At 22.6% G+C, this 8,758-nt stretch overlaps 2 long non-coding RNA genes across 2 annotated transcripts; both read right to left on the bottom strand.

The window, feature by feature from the left end:
• Positions 1-4,600: 4,600 nt before the first annotated feature.
• LOC140054817 (uncharacterized) lies at positions 4,601-6,269 on the bottom strand. Its single transcript, XR_011846575.1, has 3 exons — positions 6,251-6,269; positions 5,458-5,529; positions 4,601-4,659 (listed from the first exon to the last, which is right to left on the bottom strand). It is a non-coding gene; the product is annotated as an uncharacterized lncRNA (long non-coding RNA).
• Positions 6,259-8,457, bottom strand: LOC140054818 (uncharacterized). The gene is made up of 3 exons (XR_011846576.1): positions 8,443-8,457; positions 7,045-7,116; positions 6,259-6,322 (listed from the first exon to the last, which is right to left on the bottom strand). It is a non-coding gene; the product is annotated as an uncharacterized lncRNA (long non-coding RNA).
• Positions 8,458-8,758: the final 301 nt, after the last annotated feature.

Here is an 8,758-nt window from a genome sequence, read left to right as displayed (position 1 = left end):
CCAAACCAGCAAATGCATTGGCTTGTAATGTACTTATTTGGTTATTGTACAAATACCTTAAAAGTAAAAAGAATGCACAGTATAAGTAAATCACAATATCCAAGCTGTTTTTGAATTATTTTAGTTTTTCTGTCACCTCAAATGTTGAAATGTCTACATTCCTGTACATTATACAGTAGTTATACTGCATGTACTCTATTGTATGTACTTTAGTTATGTCAAAATATACTATGTTAAAATAAAAATGTTGTAAATTTATTTGATTAACATATTTTCTGAAAACAAAATGTCAACAAATTCAAATTGTTTGATAGCAACCATATAATAAATGTATTATCTATATGTAATTCAGATTCAGTTTCAATTGTTAGATCTTACAAAAATAAATAATTCAATCATGGTGGATAAATTACAAAATTGTTGCTTTTTAAATTTGTTTTACTGTGAATAATCATGAAATCATAAGGTACATATTATTAGTCCATTATTACAATTGATCCTACTATGCATGCATTGTATTGTATCAATATTTTAATAATGTCAAAATATAAAATATACATTTATATTTTAATAATTTTTATTTTCATAAACAGAATCACTACATAAACATGTACTAATTATTTAGTATAACAATCATAATGGTATTTATATTGTGAAATTTTACATTTAAGATTAATTTTTAATTATTATGTATTACACAAAAATAAAGTTCATTCATGGTGGATGAACTAAAAACTAGTGATTTATAAAGATATTTTTTTATACAATCACAAATTGTGAAATTATGTAATAATATTAATCCATTATAATTGCTTAACCAACAATTTAAAATAATTTATAATTTAATTTCTAAATTAAAATCAAATTGATAAAAGTAAGCAAACATAAGCAATATACTTACAGTGTTTCCAATGCTGTCAAACCAGCAAATGCATTGGCTGGTAATGTACTTATTTGGTTATTGTCCAATTCCCTTAAAAGTAAAAGGAATGCACAGTATTAGTAAATCACAATATCCAAGCTGTTTTTAAATTATTTTAGTTTTTCTGTCACCTCAAATGTTGAAATGTCTACATTTCTGTACATTATACAGTATTTATACTGCATGTACTCTATTGTATGTACTTTAGTTATGTCAACATATACTATGTTAAAATAAAAATGTTGTAAATTTATTTGATTAACATATTTTCTGAAAACAAAATGTCAACAAATTCAAATTGTTTGATAGCAACCATATAATAAATGTATTATCTATATGTAATTCAGATTCAGTTTCAATTGTTAGATCTTACAAAAATAAATAATTCAATCATGGTGGATAAATTACAAAATTGTTGCTTTTTAAATTTGTTTTACTGTGAATAATCATGAAATCATAAGGTACATATTATTAGTCAATTATTACAATTGATCCTACAATACATACATTGTATTGTATCAATATTTTAATGATGTCAAAATATAAAATATATATTTATATTTTAATAATTTTTATTATCATAAAACAAAATCACTACATAAACAAATACTAATTAATTAGTATAACAATCATTATAATGATATTTATATTGTGAAATTTTACATTTAAGATTAATTCAGAATTATTATGTATTACACAAAAATAAAGTTCTTTCATGGTGGATGAACTAAAAACTTGTGATTTATAAAGATATTTTTTATACGATCACAAATTGTGCAATTATGTAATAATATTAATCCATTATAATTGCTTAATCAACAATTCAAATTAATTTGTAATTTAATTTCTAAATTAAAACCAAATTGGTAAAAGTAAGCAAACATAAGCAATACACTTACAGTGTTCTCAATGCTGCCAAACCAGCAAATGCATTGGCTGGTAATGTACTTATTTGGTTACTGCTCAAATACCTTAAAAGTAAAAAGAATGCACAGTATAAGTAAATCACAATATCAAAGCTGTTCTTAAATTATTTTAGTGTTTCTGTCACCTCAAATGTTGAAATGTCTACATTCCTGTACATTATACAGTAGTTATATTGCATGTACTATATTGTATGTACTTTAGTTATGTCAAAATATACTATGTTAAAGTAAAAATGTGATATATTTTTAATAACTTATTTTATTAAAAATAAAATGTCTACAACAAATTCAAATTGTTTGTTAACAACCATATAATTAATGTATTATCTAATATGTAATACAGATTCAGTTTCAATTGTTTTGTCTTACAAAAATAAATAGTTCAATCATGGTGAAAAAATTAAAAAATTGTTGATTTTTAAATTGGTTTTATTGTAAATAATCATGGAATCATAAGGTACATATTATTAGTCCATTATTACAATTTATCCTACAATACATGCAATGTATTGTATCAACATTTTAATGATGTAAAACTATATAATATATATTTATATTTTGATGATTTTTATTCTCATAAAACAAAATCACTACATAAACAAATACTAATTATTTAGTAACATTAGTTATAATAATATTTATATTTGTGACAGTTACAATAAAAATTTATTTTGAATTACATATTATTCAAAAAAATAAAATTTGTTAATGTTGGATGAGCAAAAAATTAAACATAAGCAATACACTTACAGTGTTTCCAATGCTGTCAAACCAGCAAATGCATTGGCTTGTAATGTACTTATTTGGTTATCGTACAAAGACCTTAAAAGTAAAAAAATGCACAGTATAAGTAAATCACAATATCCAAGCTGTTTTTAAATTATTTTAGTTTTTCTGTCACCTCAAATGTTGAAATGTCTACATTCCTGTACATTATACAGTAGTTATACTGCATGTACTCTATTGTATGTACTTTAGTTATGTCAAAATATATTATGTTAAAATAAAAATGTATATTTTAATGTATATTTTATTAAAATATAATGTCTACAACAAATTCAAATTGTTTGATAGCAACCATATAATAAATGTGTTATCTATATGTAATACAGATTCAGTTTCAATTGTTAGATCTTACAAAAATAAATAGTTCAATCATGGTGAATACATTTTTAAAATGTTCACTTTAAAATTATTTTTACTATAAATAATCATGAAATCATAAAGTACATATTATTACTCCCTTATTACAATCGAACCTACAATACATGCACTGTATTGTATCAATATTTTAATGTCAAAATATAAAATATATATTTATATTTTAATAATTTTTATTCTCTTAAAACAAAATCACTAAATAAACAAATACTAATTATTTAGTAACATTTGTTATAATAATATTTATATTGTGACAGTTACAATAAAAATGTATTTTGAATTATTATAATATTATTCAAAAAAATAAAGTTTGTTAATGTTGGATGAGCAAAAAACGATTGATTTTTAAAGTTTTTTTATAAGATCACAAATTGTGAAATTATATAATAATATTAATCCATTATCATTGTTTAACCAACAATGTAAAACAATTTTTCATTTAATTTTCTAAATTAAAACCAAATTGGTAAAAGTAAGCAAACATAAGCAATACACTTACAGTGTTTTCAATGCTGTCAAATCAGCAAATACATTGGCTGGTAATGTACTTATTTGGTTACTGTACAAAGACCTTAAAAGTAAAAAGAATGCACAGTATAAGTAAATCACAATATCCAAGCTGTTTTAAAATTATTTTAATTTTTCTGTCACCTCAAATGTTGAAATGTCTACATTCCTGTACATTATACAGTAGTTATACTGCATGTACTCTATTGTATGTACTTTAGGATGTCAAAATATACTATGTTAAAGTAAAAATGTATATTTTAATAACTTATTTCATTAAAATAAAATGTCTACAATAAATTCAAATTGTTTGTTAGCAACCATATAATAAATGTATTATCTAATATGTAATAAATATTCATTTTTGTTATATCTTACAAAAATAAATAGTTCAATCATGGTGGATACATTTTAAAAATGTTGATACATATTATTAATCCATTATTACAATTGATCCTACAATACATGCATTGTATTGTATCAACATTTTACTGATGTCAAAATATAAAATATATATTTATATTTTAATAATTTTTATTCTCATAAAACAAAATCACTACATAAACAAATACTAATTATTTAGTATAACAATCATTATAATGATATTTATATTGTGAAATTTTACAATTAATATTATTTTTAAAATTATTATGTATTACACAAAAATAAAGTTCATTCATGGTGGATGAACTAAAAACTAGTGATTTTTAAGATATTTTTTATAAGATCACAAATTGTGAAATTATAGAATAATTTTAATCCATTATCATTGTTTAAATTTATCCGCCATGATTGAACTATTTATTTTTGTAAGATATAACAATAGAAACTGAATCTGTATTATATATAGATAATACATTTATTATATGGTTGCTATCAAACAATTTTTAATTTGTTGTAGAAATTTTATTTTAACAAAATAAGTTATTAAAATATATCACATTTTTATTTTAACATATAATCCATTATTCCATTATCATTGTTTAACCAACAATATAAAATAATTTATAATTTAATTTCTAAATTAAAACCAAATTGATAAAAGTTTGCAAACATAAGCAATATACTTACAGGTATTTCAATGCTGTCAAACCAGCAAATACATTGGCTGGTAATGTACTTATTTTGTTTTCTCTCAAATCCCTTAAAAGTAAAAAGAATGCACAGTATAAGTAAATCACAATATCCAAGCTGTTTTTAAATTATTTTAGTTTTTCTGTCACCTCAAATGTTGAAATGTCTACATTCCTGTACATTATACAGTAGTTATACTGCATGTACTCTATTGTATGTACTTTAGTGATGTACAAAATATACTATGTTAAAATAAAAATGTGGTAAATATATTTAAATGACTTATTTTCACAAAAGGAAATGTTTACAGCAAATTCAAATTGTTTGTTAGCAACCATGCAATAAATGTATTATCTAATATGTAATACATATTTAGTATCTTACACAAATAAATAGTTCAATCATGGTGGATACATTTTAAAAATGTTGATGCATATTATTAGTCCATTATTACAATTGATCCTACAATACATGCATTGTATTGTATCAACATTTTAATGATGTCAAAATATAAAATATATATTTATATTTTAATAATTTGTATTATCATAAAACAAAATCACTACATAAACAAATACTAATTATTTAGTATAACAATCATTCTAATGATATTTATATTGTGAAATTTTACAATTAATATTATTTTTAAAATTATTATGTATTACACAAAAATAAAGTTCATTCATGGTGGATGAACTAAAACTAGTGATTTATAAAGATATTTTTTATAAGGTCACAAATTGTGAAATTATAGAATAATATTAATCCATTATCATTGTTTAACCAACAATGTAAAATAATTTATAATTTAATTTCTAAATTTAAACCAAATTGTTAAAAGTAAGCAAACATAAGCAATACACTTACAGGTATTCCAATGCTGTCAAACCAGCAAATGCATTGGCTTGTAATGTACTTATTTGGTTACTGTACAAAGACCTTAAAAGTAAAAAGAATGCACAGTATAAGTAAATCACAATATCCAAGCTGTTTTTAAATTATTTTATTTTTTCTGTCACCTCAAATGTTGAAATGTCTACATTCCTGTACATTATACAGTAGTTATACTGCATGTACTCTATTGTATGTACTTTAGTGATGTCAAAATATACTATGTTAAAATAAAAATGTTGTAAATTTATTTGATTAACATATTTTCTGAAAACAAAATGTCAACAAATTCAAATTGTTTGATAGCAACCATATAATAAATGTATTATCTATATGTAATACAGATTCAGTTTCAATTGTTATGTCTTACAAAAATAAATAGTTCAATCATGGTGAAAAAATTAAAAAATTGTTGCTTTTTAAATTGGTGTTATTGTAAATAATCATGAAATCATAAGGTACATATAAGTCCATTATTACAATTGAACCTACAATACATGCACCGTATTGTATCAACATTTTAATGATGTAAAAATATATAATATATATTTATATTGTGATGATTTTTATTCTCATAAAACAAAATCACTACATAAACAAATACTAATTATTTAGCATAACAATAATTATAATAATATTTATATTGTGAAATTTTAAAATTTCAGATTAATTTTGAATTTGAAAACCAACAATGTAAAATAATTTGTAATTTAATTTCTAAATTAAAACCAAATTAGTAAAAGTAAGCAAACATAAGCAATACACTTACAGTGTTTCCAATGCTGTCAAACCAGCAAATGCATTGGCTGGTAATGTACTTAATTGGTTACCGCTCAAATCCCTTAAAAGTAAAAAGAATGCACAGTATAAGTAAATCACAATATCCAAGCTGTTTTTAAATTATTTTAGTTTTTTCTGTCACCTCAAATGTTGAAATGTCTACATTCCTGTACATTATACAGTAGTTATACTGCATGTACTCTATTGTATGTACTTTAGTGATGTCAAAATATACTATGTTAAAATAAAAATGTTGTAAATTTATTTGATTAACATATTTTCTGAAAACAAAATGTCAACAAATTCAAATTGTTTGATAGCAACCATATAATAAATGTATTATCTATATGTAATACAGATTCAGTTTCAATTGTTATGTCTTACAAAAATAAATAGTTCAATCATGGTGAAAAAATTAAAAAATTGTTGCTTTTTAAATTGGTGTTATTGTAAATAATCATGAAATCATAAGGTACATATAAGTCCATTATTACAATTGAACCTACAATACATGCACCGTATTGTATCAACATTTTAATGATGTAAAAATATATAATATATATTTATATTGTGATGATTTTTATTCTCATAAAACAAAATCACTACATAAACAAATACTAATTATTTAGCATAACAATAATTATAATAATATTTATATTGTGAAATTTTAAAATTTCAGATTAATTTTGAATTTGAAAACCAACAATGTAAAATAATTTGTAATTTAATTTCTAAATTAAAACCAAATTAGTAAAAGTAAGCAAACATAAGCAATACACTTACAGTGTTTCCAATGCTGTCAAACCAGCAAATGCATTGGCTGGTAATGTACTTAATTGGTTACCGCTCAAATCCCTTAAAAGTAAAAAGAATGCACAGTATAAGTAAATCACAATATCCAAGCTGTTTTTAAATTATTTTAGTTTTTCTGTCACCTCAAATGTTGAAATGTCTACATTCCTGTAGGCTACATTATACAGTAGTTATATTGCATGTACTATATTGTATGTACTTTAGTGATGTCAAAATATACTATGTTAAAATAAAAATGTGGTAAATTTATTTTGATAACTTATTTTATTAAAACAAAATTTCTACACCAATTTCAAATTGTTCGTTAGCAACCATATAATAAATGTATTATCTATATGTAATACAGATTTAGTTTCAATTGTTAGATCTTACCAAAATAAATAGTTCAATCATGGTGGATACATTTTAAAAATGTTTATTTTAAAATTATTTGGAATAATTTGATAAATTAAAAAATGTTGATTTTAAAATTCTTTTTACTGTAAATAGTCATAATGTATAACATATTAGTCCAATATTACAATTGATCCAACAATGCATTCACTGTATTGCATAAACATTTTAATGTCAAAATATAAAATATATATTTATATTTTGAAACATTTTTTCTCATAAGACAAAATTAATACATAAACAAATTTTAATTACTTAGTAACATTTGTAATGATGATATATATAAATATAATTATATTTATATTGTGATATTTACAATAAAAATTGATTTTGAATTATTATATATAAAAAAAATAAAGGTCATTACATGGTGGATGAACAAAAAACTTGATTTTTAAAGTTATTTTTATAAGATCACAAATTGTGAAATCAATATAATATTAAACCATTATCATTGTTTAACCAACATGTACTTAATTTGGTTATAGCTCAAATCCCAGAATGAACAGTGTAAGTAAATCACAATATCCAAGCTGTTTTTAAATTGTTTTAGTTTTTCTGTCACCTCAAATGTTGAAATGTCTACATTCCTGTACATTATACAATAGTTATACTGCATGTACTCTATTGTATGTACTTTAGTGATGTCACAATATACTATGTTAAAATAAAAAATGTTATTTTTAGTCTACTATCACATTCTTACGTAAAATGTCGTATACGAAAATTGACCAGATTAATGATGAGCCTGTAAACTGATTGAAACGACCTAAATATACTGTAGACCGCCACAAGGTGACCAGTAGTTCCACATTAACAAAATCCACCCACTCCCCCTTTGTTCAATATTATCATGATCCTGCTGTATAAATAGCATGGACCTATTATCAAAGAAATATACATTGTAGATTTTGCTTACAGTATGACATAAATTTAGTTAGATTTCAAAATATCGACAAAAAATGTTCTACTTACAATCTTGTTATTGGATCATACACATTGTACTCAACAAGCTCTGTATGTATATTTGCATTCCATTGAGTACATCTAGTGTTATTATAACAATCTGCTGTGTTACACTTCTGGACATTACAGGTGCAATATGTTGGGCATCCTACTATAATGATTTTGTTTAAAAAAAACACAAGCAGTAAATAATACAATTCAGTAATTCATGTAAAACAACAACATTACCAAGTACTTTATTTCTATCTTACATAGTAGAACACTACGATAATGATGAATACTGGTGGTGTGTGATAACAATGAGTATTTTAAAGATGAACATAAA

Source organism: Antedon mediterranea, chromosome 7, assembly GCF_964355755.1.
Source record: "Antedon mediterranea chromosome 7, ecAntMedi1.1, whole genome shotgun sequence".
In the NCBI taxonomy this organism is placed as follows: domain Eukaryota; kingdom Metazoa; phylum Echinodermata; class Crinoidea; order Comatulida; family Antedonidae; genus Antedon; species Antedon mediterranea.
This window is presented reverse-complemented; position numbering and strand designations above follow the sequence as displayed.